At 36.1% G+C, this 15,615-nt stretch overlaps 1 long non-coding RNA gene across 1 annotated transcript in view; it reads right to left on the bottom strand.

Moving 5' to 3' along the window:
* The window catches only part of LOC141522089 (uncharacterized), a 188,351-nt gene extending 173,064 nt beyond the window's left edge, over positions 1–15,287 (bottom strand). Inside the window, exons 1-2 of the long non-coding RNA XR_012478126.1 lie at positions 15,042–15,287; positions 2,867–2,945 (exon numbers count right to left, since the gene is read on the bottom strand). This is a non-coding gene — a long non-coding RNA (uncharacterized LOC141522089). The remainder of the gene's footprint in view (positions 1–2,866; positions 2,946–15,041) is intronic.
* Between the last annotated feature and the right edge of the window lie 328 nt (positions 15,288–15,615).

Raw genomic sequence — 15,615 nt, 5'->3', positions numbered from 1 at the left:
AGAATAAAAGTATGAAGAGAATATTTTATTGTTTCTTTTTTAAAATTTTCACATTTATTTCTAGGCTTATGGGCCACTTAAAGAAAATTGTTGACTAATCTCTGTATTTATTTTAATGTAGTTATTTATACATAAATATATATAGAGAAATATATATGTATATGTTAAATTGCACAGGTCACTAAATTATGCAAACCATACAGACTGCATACAATACCCTAATAGATTACTATTCACTTCCTGAGAGCTGTTATAATTCTAAACATAACATAGATAATAGCTACCTATTCATCTTATTTCAGTGACAATGAATATTACAATAGATATTACAGAAAAGGAAAAGTGTTAGATCTTGGCCAAATTGGATTTGCAGTTATATACTATCTGAACTCCCTGAACTGTATTATCCCATAAGACAAAAAAGGTACTTTTCTAGAGGACTTTAATGTTTTTATCATCCTTGCTGGCACTATACTTCCCACATTTCCTATAGCAAGACGGTTCAGGCTTGAGACAGGAAATTGGCATTGGGGAGAATAACTTTTCTTCCAAGAGAACTTCTCTTGTTCATAAGATTATGCCTGGGGCATGGGGAGGGTTTGTACTATATGTTATTTCTGCATTCTTCCTGTGGAATGCTGTCAGCAAATCCTTGGATTTGTTCATTTTTTAAGCCTAAACTATAATATTTTATTCTCAACAAGTTCATGATAATGGTGGAAGGGGAAAGAGTAAAATGAGCTTTTCACCAAGTGAGGACTCAAGAAAGGATATGATGGATTCTGAAGCTGTTTTGAATGATCTCAGGATATTGTGAAAAGCTGACAAACGCAATGACTATAAACTATGTGATGGCTTTCTTTGAGGGTTCTTGTCAAAATTTTCTTAATTCTTTTTAATATTTCTTCTCTGTTGCAAAAGATTTTATTGCATCAATTGACTTCAGAGGAGTAATAGAAAAAATCAGAATTACTGAAGTCAACAAAATCCAAATTCAAATCTTGTCTCAGACACTTACTAGCTGATGAAGTTTGGTAAGTCATTTATTCTTTTTCAGCCTCAGTTTCTCTATCTATAAAAATAGGATAGCACTCTCACAAGATGGTTATGAGGATCAAAATAGGACAACATTTGTAAAGTTGTAAAGTATTTTGTAAATTATTTTGCATTTATAAAATTCTCTGCAAACCTTTAAGTTTTATAGAAATATTAGTTATTTATCTGCAAGGTAGTCTTTTTGATATTGAGAATTATAAGCCTTCAAGTCAATATGAACTAAGGACACATGATATTATGTTTTTTATTGTTTTTAGTGACAAAATGAAATTAATTTATCCAGTTCTTTCTTTGTTTCCCCAAGGAAAACATGTGACCCAGTTTTTCCATTTGGAGGGTTTTTTAAGTTTTTCAAAGCAATATTTATTTCAAAGTTAGAATGCTAACAACTAGAATCTTCCCCTCCCCCATTCAGAAAAAGAAACAATATCTCCATTTTACCCCCTCCCCCAGTTTTTTGGGAAAAGTAAGGGGCATCAAATTCATAGTGTAGGTTTATTTCTATATAGCCTACTTCCCCCCCCAAGTTATTACTCTAAAGTCATATCTTGGACTTGAGTCTTGGGCACCCTGGCATCTTTGGGTTTCTCTCCTGGACTGGGAGCAATATTCAGCCTTGAATCCTACCTCCAAAGTCTCCATGGAGTGAATCTGGGTATGAAGTTTCCATCATGTATTTCTAGGATAAAGCCCATTTTCTGAGTACACAGGATGAGTGAGAATTCTAGGTCAAAGTAGCCTTTTCCCCTTACCAACTCAGTTCATGGTACCCCTGCTATGGGTAAACAAGACCTTTACTTTTCTAGATTCCGCTTGAAAAAATGATTCATTCCAGTTTGCTTTAATTATTATCTTCTGCTTCATTGATGAGGTAAATATAATTATTAACACAAGTCAGTTCTTTCAATGGTATACCAAATCATTGGTCACTGGACAAAAACCTCTTATTTAAAGCATAAACAAGTCAAGTAACATTTGTAGACATATTATAAATTTAGAATTCTCAGTGCCTCTATTCCTATTTCTGCCACTCAGCAGATATTGTCCTAAGAACAGAAGCAGAAAATACTGTATAGAACTGTAGATCTTTTTGTTCTTTTAGAGTGGCTTAGATTCCATGGCCTCTAAGATCCCTTCCAACTTTAAAACCCATAATCCTAACAAATTACCAGCTTTGGAAAATGACATTGTCCACCCAGGAAGCTGAGATTGTCAAAAATGTCCCAGCCTGGGAAATTCATAGGTTAATACTCCCATTCCTCCCATTCCTGTTGTATGCTGCCCTGATCCATATTGTATGAATTTTCAATCAGGGACTAGAGTCACTGGTCTAGGATGAAATTTTTATAACTTCCTGAAGAAATCAGAATTTTATTGCAGAGATTTTGAAACCTGTGTGACTTCTGATTATGTGAAATCCATTTAGAAGACTTTTCTCATTATTAGAGCCATCTAATCCAGTTTGGTATCAATGACAAAGCATTGTCTCCAAGAGCAAGGCACCTCAAAGCCAACCATAACTGAAAAGGAAAAATAGTCAATGAATCAGTGGCAACTGATTCCAATATAGTGGGTTATTCTAAAACATGTTTTTCAGGGCTCAGATAAAGGATTATGTAATAATAATTTCCCTAGTAAACAAATCCACTTCAAGATAGTTGATTTTTCTACTTCTGAGACTCAGAATCATTTTGATAGAATCTCTTGCCTTCTTTTCATTTTAAAACATTTTTCCACTGCAAAACCGAGAAAGCATATGGGAAAACAACACACTAAGATCTAAGAGGATGCATATTAGCTTCAATCTTACCAGAAGAATAGCAAGATGTCTTTCAAAAAAGAAGGGAAGCACATCATCTTACTTCATCCTTATAAACTGATGTATAGAACTGTAAGGAAAAAAGAGAGAACATTGTTTGGTAAGCAGAGAAAATGAAAGACAGTAAATTAGTTTTTACCTAGGTTCCTAGAGGATTATGGAAGCAGATGATAGAAACAGCACAGAGTCAATTCCCCAAAGGAAAAGGTTAAGTTGAAAGGAAATTGGAATCACTGCACCTCTTCTCTGTTTAGAAACAAACACTGCACTTTCTAAAAGCCATGAGGAGATCAAACTTTGGAGATGAAAGAAATTCTGAAAGGTCTATCACAGATGATCCTGAGAGATGCTCTCAGAACCTCCTGGTACCCCTTTACCTTTCTTCAAAAATTGCTTTTTTTCTTTCCTATTTGCACCTACCTTGTAAAATTCCTTCACTCCTTGATTCTTATGAGTTCCACATTTTTTTAAAGACTACAAATGAGTCTCATTTTCACCCTCTCTTTCTTCATGAAGCAGTTCAAACAATTCCTTCTTCATAAAATCTTTCCTGTTATACCTACCTTCCCTCCTTGTATTTATTCAGTATGTCACAACTTTTTTTATTACCTATATTAGAAGATAAATTCCTTGTGAGTAGGGATTGATTCATTCTTTTCATTTGTATCACTAGCTTCTATTAGAGTACTTACAGCATGGTTATTGATTGATCCTTGTTGACTGATTATTTGACATCAGCCTATTCCTTAAAGGTCATGTGGCATTCTTCAGAATAGACTGGCCAAGCTGTCAAAGGACTCTTTTGGACCCTGTGGTGGTGGACAAGAATGTTCAGTGCCATTTCCAGCCAAGATGGTGGAGGGAAGACAGGCACAGTTTAAAAGTCTCCTGATCTCTTCCCTATCTATCACATGAAACAAACCTCTTAAAAGAAATCCGACCCACAAAACCCAGAAAGAAAAGCCAGGAGAAAGAACATCTACCTCAGGATTTGTCTCCTGCAGCAGCTTTGGGGGAATTCAGTCAGATGAGTCTGGGCTCAGAGGGAGGATCAGCCCCGGATCAGCCAGATTAACAGCTGAATTGGAACCGGGAGTCTGAGGGCCGGAGAGCTGAACCTGCTGGATCAGTGGTGGGGCTGGATGAGAGGGGCTTAGGTCCACGGGGAAGCAGAGGTGCTGGTGTTGGTGCTGTCCCCCTGGAGCTCGGGGACCAGGCTGGGGGGAGAGTTCTGGTGCAGGAAAGCTGCAGACACCATCCCTAGGCTCCTTGGGTCTGAGAAACTCTGAGTCCACGCTTCCATTCCACAGAGGCCCCTTCCCAAACAAACAAATACAAACTACTTCTGCCTCAGACCCAGGTGTGTGAGCAGAAGAACCAGCCCAGCTGAGGAATGACCTCAGGCCAGTGTAAAGCCCACCATTGATTGAAGGCAAAAGAATTCAATAGCTACAACTCCTTCCTTCGGGCAAAGGGAGAAGGCCTCTCAACCAAGGTCACAGACACTCCAGAAAGGGCAACCAGCACCTCCTACTGGCCATCCAGAGAAACTGCACTCAGTAAAGCCTTTAGCGATCCCAAGCCCAGGTGAACCAGCCCCTCCCCCTCACCAACTCAAGGTCTTAGCATAATGAAGAAGGGTCAGCGGAAAGGTGGATCCATAGAAAAATTCCTAGAAGGGAAAGACCCCAATTCAGAGAGACCTGGAACCTCTGAGGAGAATAGAATCTGGTCTCCAGAAAAGAAAGACTTCCTTGAAGAAATAAAGAAAGAGCTTAAAAATTTGGGAGAGAAAATTGATACCTTGCAACAAGAATACAAAACCTTAGAAAGTACAATTGGACAAACACAAAAGGAGAATAAATCTCTCAGATCATCAATTGGACAATTACAAAATGAGAATAATTCTCTCAGATCCTCAAATGAGGAAATGTAAAAAGAAATTAATTCCCTCCAAACCTCAATTGGTCAAATGGAAAACTCTTTCAAAAGTAGAATTGACCAATTGGAAAAGGAGTTGCAAAAGGTTAATGAAGAAAACTCCCCCCCAAAAAAATAATGGAGTCTACAGAAACTAATGACTCCATCAGACAGCAAGAGTCAGTTAAACAAAATAAAAAAATAGAAAAAATAGAAGCAAATGTAAAATACCGCATCAACAAAATCACTGACCTTGAGAATAGATCGAGGAGAGGCAACCTGAAAATTATAGGACTTCCTGAAAACATTGAAGAGAAAAAAAACCTGGACTTAATATTACAGGATCTAGTGATGGAAAACTGCCCTGAAATCATGGAATCGGAGGGCAAATTAGTTATTGAAAGAGTACATCGATCCCCACCAGAAAAAGATCCTAAAATGAAAACACCAAGAAATGTTGTGGCCAAACTCCAGAACTATCAGATAAAAGAGAAAATCCTGCAAGCGGCCAGAAAGAAACAATTTAATTATCAAGGAGCCACAGTAAGGATCAGACAGGACATGGCTGCATCCACTTTAAGGGATTGAAGGGCCTGGAACAAGATATTTTGAAGAGCATGGGAGCTTGGAATACAGCCAAGAATCTACTTTCCTGCAAAGCTGAGCCTTCTCTTCCAGGGAAAAAGATGGACATTTAATGAAATGGAATAATTCCAAAAATTTCTGATGAAAAGACCAGAGCTAAACAGAAAATATGTACATCAAACAGGAGGTTCAAGAAACACATGAAAAGGTAAAAAAAAGTGGGGGGCAGTAAAAAGAAAAAAATGCAATCCAGTAAGTTGAAACTGGGTATATCCCAGCATGGGGGTAAAACAAAAGATTCTCATAAACCTTGAGAAATGTAACTCTTACAGAGAAAATATACCTAGCCAGAAATGATGGAAATTCATGACCTATCCATGAGACTACTATCTAATGGGATGTAAATGGCTTTAACCCCACTTGGGAGAAAGACTCTAATAACTCTCAGGAATTTTGACTCTATTTGATAGAATATACAGAACTAGAAGGGACAGACACTCAGAATTTTCTATGACTTAGATAGAATGATCTAAAAAAAACACTACCTCCCTAAAAAGGGGGACAGGAAAGAGATGGGAGGAGGGAGGGGATTGAATGGGGTAAATCTCATTACACTAAGAGGTACAAAAAAACCTATGGTAATAGTGGGAAAGAAGGGAGCAGAGGAGAAACACCTGAATCTTCTTCTCATCAGACTTGGCTTAAAGTCAACCTACACATACTCAGTTAACTTATAAAACATCTAACCTTTCAAGTATTAAAAGGGGAAAAGGGGAGGGGGGACAGAGAAAGGGAAGGGGAGTGGGGGAAATAAGGGGAAATAACAAAAGGAAGGGAAGGGAACAGGGAAAAAGGGAAAGGGGAAAGAAAGGGGAGGATGTGATATAGGAAGGCAAACACACTGAAGGGGGTGGTTTTCAGAAGCAAAAGACTGGGGAATATGGATAAAAGGGGGAAAATACAGAGGGAAGATAGCACAGAGGGCAATAAAGAATTAGTAATCATAACCTTGAATGTGAATGGGATGAACTCTCCCTTAAAATGTAAGCAAATAGCAGAGTGGATTAAAAACCAGAATCCTACAATATGCTGCTTACAAGAAACCCATTTGAAGCAGAGAGATACATATAGAGTAAAGGTAAAAGGTTGGAGCAAAATATATTTTGCTTCAGCTGAAGTAAAAAAAGCAGGGGTAGCAATCCTTATCTTAGACAAAGCAGCAGCAAAAATAGATAGTGTTAAAAGAGATAATGAGGGAAATTTTAACCTCCTAAAAGGTACCATAGATAATAAAGTCATTTCAATATTGAATATATATGCACCCAGTGGGACAGCACCCAAATTCTTAGAGGAGAAGCTGAAAAAACTACAGGAAGACATAGACAGCAAAACTCTTCTAGTGGGAGACCTCAACCTCCCGTTATGAGATCTAGATAAATTGAATCATAAAACAAAGAAGAAAGAAATTAGGGAAGTAAATAGATTTTTAGAAAAATTAGATATGGTAGACTTATGGAGGAAACTGAATGGGGATAGAAAGGAATATACCTTTTTCTCTGCAGTACATGGAACTTATACAAAAATTGACCATGTACTAGGACATAAAAACCTAGTGATCAACTGCAGAAAGGCAGAAATAGTGAAAACATCTTTCTCAGATCATAATGCAATAAAAGTCATATGCAATACTATGCCAAGGAGACATAGACCCAGAACAAATAGGAAACTGAATAACCTCATTTTAAAAAATGAGTAGACCAAAAATCAAATTATAGAAAGAATTAACCATTTTATCCTAGATAATTATAATAATGAAACAACATATCAGAACCTATGAGATTCATTCAAAGCAACTCTCAGGGGATAAATTTTAGCTCTAAATGCTTATATGAATAAATTGGAGAAAGAGGAAATCAATGAACTAAACATGCAACTAAAAAAAATAGAGAAAGAACAAATAAAAAATACCCAATTAAATACCAAATTAGAAAATCTAAAAATTAAAGGAGAAATTAATACAATTGAAAGCAAAAAAACCTATTGAATTAATAAATAAAACCAAAAGTTGGTATTATGAAAAAAACAATAAAATTGATAAACCTCTGGTCAATTTAATTAAAAAAAAGGAAAGAAGAAAACCAAATTGCTAGTATCATTAATTAAAAAGGTGAACTCACCACCAATGAGGAGGAAATTAAAGTAATAATTCGAAATTATTTTGCCCAACTCTATGCCAATAAATTTGATAATCTAAGTGAAATGGATGAATATTTACAAAAATATAAGTTGCCCAGGTTAAATCAAGAAGAGATTAAATACCTAAACAAATATATCTCAGAAAAAGAAATTCAACAAGCCATTACTGAACTCCCTTAAAAAAAATCTCCAGGGCCTGATGGATTCACAAGTGAATTCTACCAAACATTTAAGGAACAATTGGTTCTAATCCTATATAAACTCTTTTGAAAAATAGGGAAAGATGGAACTCTGCCTAACTCCTTCTATGAAACCAATATGGTACTGTTACCTAAACCAGGAAGAGTTAAAACAGAGAAAGAAAATTATAGACCTAATTCCCTGATGAATATCGATGCAAAAATCCTAAATAAAATCTTAGCAAAATGATTACAAGTCATCCCTAGGACAATACATTATGATTAAGTAGGATTTATTCCAGGAATGCAGGGATTCAATATTAGGAAAACTTAGTATACTCAATTATGTCAACAACAAACCTATCAGAAATCATACGATCATATCAATAGATGCTGAAAAAGCTTTTGACAAAATACAGCATCCATTCCTATTAAAAACACTAGAGAGTGTAGGAATAAATGGACTGTTCCTTAAAATAATTAGCAGTATCTACCTGAAACCATCAACAAGCATTATATTCAATGGGGAGAGGCTAGAGGCATTCCCAATAAGATCAGGGGTGAAACAAGGGTGCCCATTATCACCACTACTATTCAATATTGTATTAGAAATGTTAGCATCAGCAATTAGAGAAGAAAAAGAAATTAAAGGAATTAGAATTGGGAAGGAAGAGACAAAACTCTCACTCTTTGCAGATGACATGATGGTCTACCTAGAGAAAAACAAGAAATCATCTAAAAAACTACTGGAAACAATTAGCAATTTTACCCAACTTGCAGGTTATAAAATAAACCCTCATAAATCCTCAACTTTTCTATATATGTCTAGCAAGAAACAGCAGGAAGAGCTAGAAAGAGAAATCCCATTCAAAGTAACGTCAGACAATATAAAATATTTGGGAGTCTGCTTGCCAAGACAGACTCAGAATTTTTTTAAAACAATTATAAAACACTTCTCACACAAATTAAATTAGATTTAAATAACTGGGCAAATATCAACTGCTCATGGATAGGTAGAGCTAATATAATAAAAATGACAATTCTACCAAAATTAAACTATCTGTTTAGTGCCCTACCAATCAAAATTCCAAAAAATTACTTTAATGAGTTAGAAAAAATTGTAAGTAAATTCATATGGAGAAATAAAAAGTCAAGAATTACCAGGAGCTTAATGAAAAAAATGAGCAAAAGAAGGTGGCTTAGCCCTACCTGATCTAAAATTATATTATAAAGCATCAGTCACCAAAACTGTTTGGTATTGTCTAAGAAATAGAGTGGTGGACCAGTGGAATAGACTAGGTGTAAAAGCAGGAGATGATTAGAGTAATCTGCTGATAAAAACTCCCTCTTTGATAAAAATTGCTGGGACAATTGGAAGTTAGTATGGAAGAAACTTCGATTAGACCAACACCTCACACCCTTTACCAAGATAAGATCCAAATAAGATCCTAAAGAGCTTATATTTTAATGTATGAGACAACATATATAGGATTATGGTGGCCAGGGAGGATTACTTTGATCCTGACATAGACATAAAAAACAATACTATAAGCAAACTAGAAGATCAAGTAGTCTACCTGTCAGATCTATGGAAAGGGAACCAGTTTTTGACTAAGGAAGAGTTGGAGAACATCACCAAAAACCAATTAGATGATTTCGATTACATTAAATTAAAAAAAAGCTTTTGTACAGATAAAACCAATGTAACCAAGATCAAAAGAAATGTAGTAAATTGGGAAACAATCTTTACAACTAATGATTCTGACAAAGGACTCATTTCTAAAATATGCAGAGAACTGAGTCATATTTTTAAAACAAAAACCCATTCCCTAATTGACAAATGGTCAAAGGATATGCAAAGGCAATTTACAGATGAGGAGATCAAAGTAATCCTTAGCCATATGAAAAAAATGCTCTAAATCATTAATTATTAGAGAAATACAAATTAAAGCTTCTTTGAGGTATCACCTCACACCTCTCAGATTGGCCAGTATGACCAGGAAGGATAATGATCATTGTTGGAAGGGATGTGGGAAATCTGGGACACTATTACACTGTTGGTGGAGCTGTGAACTCATCCAACCCTTCTGGAGAGCTATTTGGAACTATGCCCAAAGGGCAACAAAAATGTACATACCCTTTGACCCAGCAATACCACTATTGGGACTATACCCTGAAGAGATGAGGAAAAAGGGTAAAAACATTACTTGTACAAAAATATTTATAGCATCCATTTATGGGGGCAAAGAATTGGAAATCCAGTAAATGTCCTTCAATTGAGGAATGGCTTAGCAAACTGTGGTATATGTATGTCATGGAACACTATTGTTCTATTAGAAACCAGGAGGGACAGGATTTCAGGGAAGCCTGGAGGGATTCGAGTGAACTGATGCTGAGTGAGATAAGCAGAACCAGAAAAACACTGTATATGCTAACAGCAACATTGGAGTGATGTTCAACATTTTAGGACTTGCTCATTCCATCAGTGCAACAATTGGTAACAAATTTGGGCTGTCTGCAAAGGAGAGTACCATCTGTATCCAGATAAGGAGCTTTGGAGTTTGAACAAAGTACAAGGACTATTCCCTTTAATTTAGAAAAAAAAAAAAGCAGATAGCTTATTGTCTGATCTTGTTACCTCTTAGACTTCTCTTCTCTTTAAGGATATGATTTCTCTCTCATCACACCCAATTTTGATCAAGGTACAACATGGAAACAAAGTAAAGACTGACAGAGTGCTTTGTGTGGGGGGGGGAGGGGGGAGGGAAGCAAGATTGGGGGAAAATTGTAAAGCTCAAATAATATCTTTAATAAAAATAAATTTAAAAAAGATTAAAAAATAAAAATAAAGGATAGGAAGGAAAAAAAAGAGAATGTTCAGTGTCTTCTCTCCTGCATATGGATGCCGCATTAAAGTATTTTGATGAAGATTTCTACGTACAAGTATGAACTTTCACATTGCAATCATGTGGTTAGAAAATTGTCTTTGTAAGGAAGAGAAGCCACTTTAAGTGTTATCTAGATTCGACATTTCTTAGGGTTCCACCTGTAGATAATAATAACAACAGCAACAATAACAATAGCTAGCATTGATATAGAATTCTGCAAAGCACTTATAAAGGTTATCCCATTTGATCCTCATTGCCACCTTGGAAGATAGGTGGTATTATTATACCCATTTTGTAGTTGAAAAAACTGAGACAGAGGACAAGTGTCTTGTTCAAGGTCTTACAACTAGTGAATATCTAAGGCCAGTTAAGAACTTAGATCTTCCTGATTTCCAGACACAGCACTTTTGTCACCAGACTATCTAGTTAACTTTAGGTCAACTCTTCACTGTTTGGAACTTTGGGTGATTGTAATACAAGACATTATGTTGATAATATATGCGAGTAAATTGAGAAGAGTTTGAAAAATATTATGATCTGAATTTTATCCTGTCTCAAATTCCTTATACTGAAACAATTATTTCAAGGTTACTCTTTTTAGGATTCTGATTTTGCTTTTTGTTCTTGTTTTGCTCCCTTAGAGACTTAAATACCATAGGTAGTTCTCATCCTAACACTGTACTTTTGAGTCAGCATATTGAAGAGTTTCAAATATAAATGGCCTTGGGAAAGATTGTGAAATAGGAAAAGTTTATCTTTGGATCCTAACTGCTCCCCTTTTCACTGTTTTCTGCTTGTTAGGGCCTCTTTATATTAGCAAGGGTGGCTCTCGTGGCCCAGGTCCCTCAAACTTTCCTGCCTCTTCAAAATATATTTTGTGTAAAATTCCCACAAGAGGCCTGCCTTCTTCTAACAAGCAATCAGGAGTTCAAATGGTTTTGAAGCAATGAAATGTAGTAATAAGAGAAAGGGGGTAAAAATCTAGAAACTTTGGTGATAATCTTAAATCTTGTGACCTTGTGATACCTCTCTTCTCTGTATGCCAATTTTTTCATCTACAAAATGGGAATAATGATGACTATCCTTTAAGATAATAAATGTGAGGGTGTTTTGAAAAGTTACAAAGTTCTCCAAAATCACATATTTCTATTATACAAACAAATCCAGTCATGAGCTATCTAATTTCTTCTTTGTCTTTCCTAGGGCATAAATGAATGAATAGAATAGAATTTACTGAAGATATATTGTATACCAAGCACTATATTAAATGTATAATTTCAAAACCAAAGTTAGTCTCTATCCTTAAAGAGCTTATTTATTTTTTTTTGCAAGGCAAATGGGACACGGCTAGGTAATTATTAAGTGTCTGAGATCGGATTTGAACCCAGGTACTCCTGACTCTTGGGCCGGTGCTTGATCCACTGCACCACCTAGCTTCCCCTAAAGAGCTTATATTTTAATGTATGAGACAACATATATAGGATTATGGTGGCCAGGGAGGATTACTTTGATCCTGAACATTTCTGGGAAGGAGAGTGGATTCATGAGGTAAATGAGGGGCGGGTTGACTAGCACTCTTCATCTATGAACAATGACAGAGTTGATTTGATCATGATTCCAATATGGATTTAGAAGCGAAAGGGAATAGGGTTCAAAATTCTCCCCAATGAAGTAGGGTGCATGATGACAAGGCACATGGCGAGATGGCTGAGGAGATGATCAAAGAATGAATCATGATTGAGGATTTCTTGAATTAATGGGTCAGGAGGAGTAATCACCAATCAGGATATCAGAACCCCATGGAGAAAGTCCTAGAGATGAAAGGATTAGATACTCCAGGGCATGGTATATGCCTCAAGTTAGTTAAAATATTTTTGGAAAAATATGTGGGGAGAAGATATAACTTATTGGGGTGGAGGGGAGCAACTAGGTGGTGCAGTGGGTAGAGCACCTGCTCTGGAGTTAGGAGGACTTGAGTTCAAATCCATATACTTAATAATTACTGGTATAACCTTGGACAAGTCACTTAACCCCATTGACTTGCAAAAAAACTCTCAAAATAAATGAATATAACCTATTGGGGGGGGGTAGTGAGGATAGGATAGGGCCTAAAGATAGAATCACTAAATGATGTATTCTCATTTTAAAAAATTACTATTATCTTTGAATGAGTTATCACTCAGGCTGCCATTTACTATTTCATTTTGGGCAGAACCTCTGTATGTGTAAATGTCCAAAATAAGAAATCTTAGTACTAGCATTCTTTGTCTTTTGCTCCCTATCTTCCATCTTGATGCTCTACAACATCCATATAGTATTTCTAAAATGTTATGGCTCTAGCAACTTTTTTAATACATACAATTATTCCAGTTTGGCCTGTAGGAATGAAGGGAAATAATATTAATGTTTGGCTAAGTCAACACCCCTGTCAGTTGTGTGACCTGAAGTTTACTTTTCCCCCTCTAGTGTTTGAAACTATGTCATTTTGAAACTAGCCACACTCAGTCAATGTTTCATGAAAGTTACAATCTTTTCTTTGGCTTCTCCTTTTATACTAGGACATCTGTAGGTTCTGCTTTGGCATTATTCCTAATTACAGTATTATTAGCTCTCTTTTCATCTGTTCTTGGCCATTTAGCTTGTGTAGACTGGTTTTGCTTGCCCTACTGATAACATGTAAGTCAGCCAGCTGTGGAAACAAATTCATGAGGTGTCAATAGAGAACTTCATCCATTCTCAGTACCCTCATTTGACCCATCTAGAGTTAACCATCCTCTGAGTCATTTCTTTTGAATTCTAATCTATTATTTAGTATCACCAAAAAAAATTAACAACCAACATGCCATATGGCTTGGGCATCAGAGTCTCATGAGTTCCCATTATTCCAATTTGGATGGCAGAATTAAGGCACAGAATTATTTCTGATAGGCAATGTCTCATCTGAAATTGCCATTCAACAATATCACTGATTGTAAATTCTAGGAACAATACAGAATAATCTTTGCTCCAGAAACTTGTAGGCTTGTGTATGCTATAAGCAAAAAATGAAAAAAAGTCGAGCTTTTGCCATCCAGATCAAAGCTATCTCTATTCATTGTCAAATATTATTAGATAGCATATTTCTGATGTTCTTTAATTTGTTACCACCTATAGAGAAATTGAATTTGGGGACACCTATGTGGTGAAGTAGATAGAGCAGCAGCCCTGGAGTCATGAGGACCTGAGTTCAAATCAGACTTCAGACACTCAATAATTACCTAGCTGTGTGACCTGGGCAAGTTATTTAACTCCATTGCCTTAAATAAAATTAAAAAAAAAGAATAAGAGATACTGAATTTGAAAAATAGTTATTGGGTCTAAGATTCCATGCAATCCTGCCCTGATTAATCCTGAGCTTCAGGTTCAGTCATTTAATGATTAATGAGGAGACTTGAGTCAGAGAGACTAACTAAAAAGTTACTGCAAAGTCCAAGGCATGAAAAAAATGAGTACTTTTGCCATATATTCTCCAAAGACTGCATCTCTGGAACTATGATTCCAAGTATAAGAAATATAGGAGAGAAAAAACACTATCAATGGCTTGATTAAATATCAATTACTCTGTGTATCATGAGAGGGTCACAGGAAGAAACTGAATCATGACAATAAAAAATAAATACTAAAGACCACTGATGAAGAGAGAGGTAGCCTGGGATAAATTATGGAGGGCCAGGCTTAGATTTAGGAAAACCCAGGTTCAAATCTTACTTAAATATGAGAAGTTTCTTACTGGGTGATCAATTCAATTCAATAAATATTTATTAAGCACCTATAATGTACCAAAACACTGTACCAAGATCTGGGAATACAAGAAGAGGAAAAACAGTCCTAGTCCTTAAAGAGCTTATACTCTATGGGAGAGTCACTTAATCTCTCAGTATCAGAGGCAATACTCTAAAATTATAGGTTATAGATGAGTTATCAATTTGTATTAGGGAGAGGGAATTTCCCAGTGGTGGATTATTTTCTGGATTATTTTTTCTTTTTTTCCTCTTTATAAAAAAAAGACAATTTCTTTTTGTTACAAGAGATGGATATTTGGAAGGTGGAAAGGAGAATGATATGGGGGAAATCTAGCTGATATTAAAGCAAAAGATATCAATGAAAATCTATTCTTAAAAAGGATTGCTCAACAATCCATGGATAATTGAGAATTAATGGCATTTACATTTTAATAGGGAAAGAGCTAAACCCAGGTAACTAATTTTCATCCTGCCCCTACTCTGTCTCTTTCCTCTCCATTGCACCCTAGGAAAAAATGCTCTGTAAAACAATCTGCTTGCTGACTGTACTATTCGGATCATTCGAATTCAAAGTATGCCATGTAGCTTTGGATGAACTGTGAGGAAAAACATTTACCTTTCTATTCCCCTTTTCATCTTTTCCTACTGCAATTTAGTTGAAATCAAGATGCTGCTTTCTCTCCAGGATTCCAGTTAAGTGAAGTCCATGTGGAGCCAGTAATGTACAATTGAGTTGGTGAATGTGTGGATCTTAGACTGAGTACTTAATTTAATATGCTGCTAATGGCTACTGTCTTGCTGGTGATCTCCTGTCCCGGGTGGGGCCTTTAGATATGGTAATTACTTGAATGGGCATCTCCAGGTGGAATGCTTACATTAGCCTGCACTTTCCAAATGATTCAGGAAATTCAGTTTTTCTTCATTTAAATCCTCAGGTTTGAAAAAAAAATCTCACTTCTTTCGCATGGACTTTGGTTCTGTTCCCCTTGACTGTTCACAGTGAAGAGGCTCTCAGTGAGCAATTAAGAGGAAGGGAGTAAGAACAACAGGAAGCTTGAAAGATGCTGAAACAGCTCTTTCCACATTTTTGTGAAAGTGTTTTCCAGCTGAGTGTACTCAGAATACATCTTCTTGAGCCAAATGTGGTTCCAAAAAGGAGGAAAGGATCTAAGAGAATCTCTATCACTGTT

Source organism: Macrotis lagotis, chromosome 1 (genome assembly GCF_037893015.1).
Source record: "Macrotis lagotis isolate mMagLag1 chromosome 1, bilby.v1.9.chrom.fasta, whole genome shotgun sequence".
NCBI lineage: Eukaryota > Metazoa > Chordata > Mammalia > Peramelemorphia > Peramelidae > Macrotis > Macrotis lagotis.
This window is presented reverse-complemented; position numbering and strand designations above follow the sequence as displayed.